We start from the raw sequence: 2,500 nt of genomic DNA, 5'->3' as shown, positions 1-2,500 counted from the left end.
AGTGTTAAACCGAAAAATCGGGTACATAGTCTCGGGGAGGACCGGGGTGCCGCCCCATGAGGGGAGCCCGCACGGAGGGCGCCGGGGGTGCCGCGACCCGGGGGGCGGCGCGGGGGTGTCGGGGCGCATCTACGGGGCTCACTCGCGCGGGCGCCACACTTCCGGGGGGCGCCCCAGGTGGGGTGCCAACTTTGGCGCCCCCGACTAAGGGGCCGCCCCCACTGCGGTTACACGCTTTACGACCACCCACCCGCGTTCCCCACCCCAGGGGGCATGCGAATCACCCGCCAGGGGCGTTCTGGGACCGAGGGCGCCGCTCCGGCACAAGGGGGAGCCAAAACGCCCCGAGTTCCCCCGCGGCCACCTCGACACCTGGGCGGGCGGCGAGGGGTGTCCTGCGATCGGGGTGGGGAGCTCTACCAGAATCACCCGCCAAACTTCACCGGGGGCGTCTCCCGGCGCCCCTGCGCTCGGGTGACGAACAGCGCCCCGGGCTATCCCGGGCGCCCTATGGCGTCCACCTTCGATCGGAAGGGTGATCTCGACTCGGGCTGAGGCGGGCCACAACAATCCGCGGTCACATCGGAGCCGTCCAGGCTAACGAGGCCCCGGCTCACGGGTAACCCATGGGGCTGGACCGGGAGTCCGCCGTTAAAGAAGAAAGAAATGTAGTGCAAACCAGAACCAGTTTTTTTTATTTATTTTATAACTCGACTAATAATCGTCACAAAATTATAAACTTGGTACCTACGGATAGCCCTGGGCCCAACCTAATACAGGATGTCCATAACTATGCGCTAATTAAATAATTAATGGGTATTAAGGTCGGTCTTAGTAAATTGCTATATAAAGTCTAAGACCAGAACCAGTATTTTAAATTTATTTTATAACTCGGCTCCTAATTGTCACAAAATTTAAAAATTGGTACCTATGGATAGCCCTCGGCCCTACCTAATACACCGTGTCCATAACAATGTGGTAATTAAATATTTACTGGGCGTTAGGGTCGGTCTTAGTAAATTGCTATATAAAGTCTATATAAAATTTTACGAATTTAAAAAAAAAATTCCTACCGTCAAAAATAGCGACGCCTAGACCACCACACCTGTTCTGACGTTAAATCCTACTTGCACACACGTGTGGGAATAGATTAGATATCATCTAGAGATAGAATTCCTAATTATTTAATTAAAATAGAGACTCTAGATTTAATAGTTGTGTCATAGTTACATTAAGTCGAATTAGCGAAGCGGAGGCGGGAACTAGATTCTAGATCTAACACTTCGATTGCGATGAAAAAAAAATAGCTTTATTTTAAGGCCGACAAGGCAAATACGGTTTAATTAATATTAAAGAAATAAGTCCGAACACCTACCTTAAGCGAATCATCTACACAACACATGACTAGAAATAATACACGTCCACACGAAGAGCGATTGAAACGGTGACTGCAACGGTGAAAACTTGTACGACGGAAACATGGCGCCTAGGTTATGCCTACTTCCGGTCTGATGAAAATTTTTAATTCATTTTAAATTTTGCGCTCTATTTCGTCCGCGCTTGTCCACTTAAACTCTACAGAAAAGATAGTCTATATAAAAATAATTCCTAGAAGACAATTTTATGAGAGATCACCCACATTTATTTACCCTGCCTGTCTACCTTAGGGTTAGAGTTTGAATTTTTCTAGATTCAAGCCAAATATGCCGTGTCGATTAAACGACGACGTACATAACAGAGCGAAGACAATGAATGGTTCCTTAATTAACTATAATTACGGTCCTAATACAACTACAATTCACCATAGTACTAATATGTATGTGTATTGTTGTTTTGGGAGTTCTGTCATTACATTTTAAATTATAAAAAAAACGGGTTTACGATACACTTCATTACGCCGCCGATCGTGGTTTTAGATTTAAATTTGGTCGGATTCGGTTTATTATTAATTTATATAATACTTTATACATACTTTAATTCATTAAATACATTTATCTATGTATTTATTTCATTAGTTAAGTATTTGTTTAACTAAAAATTATCAATTTAAGGCATAACAATTACAGAAAACGATTGTATTTGAGATAAGTCTTATCGAACCATTTAGTAGCTGGGTCGGTTTATTATTAATTTATCTAATACTTTATACATACTTTCACTCATTAATTACATGTATATATGCATTCATTAAATCATTTAAGTATTTATTTCATCAAAAAGTATCGATTGAAGGCATAACACTGATAGAAAACGATTGTATTTGAGATAAGTCTTATCGAACCATTTAGTAGCTGGTTCGCGGGTCGGTTTTATTCCTTAACTCTAGATTTAAGTCTATCGTGTTTAATTTCAATTTAATTTATCACAACTTTTAGATTTTGTACTAGATTAAGCTACATTGAAGCTTATTTTTCACTATTTAATCAATAGAGGATATTATATAATATTTTTAAGTCTAATATTACGCAGCCGTTTGTTAAATCTAGTTTTACAACGACGA

This window comes from Physella acuta, unplaced genomic scaffold, assembly GCF_028476545.2.
Source record: "Physella acuta isolate Inbredline_101_S28 unplaced genomic scaffold, ASM2847654v3 ptg002576l, whole genome shotgun sequence".
NCBI lineage: Eukaryota > Metazoa > Mollusca > Gastropoda > Physidae > Physella > Physella acuta.
The sequence above is the reverse complement of the archived record's forward strand: the minus strand, read 5'-3'. Positions refer to the sequence as shown.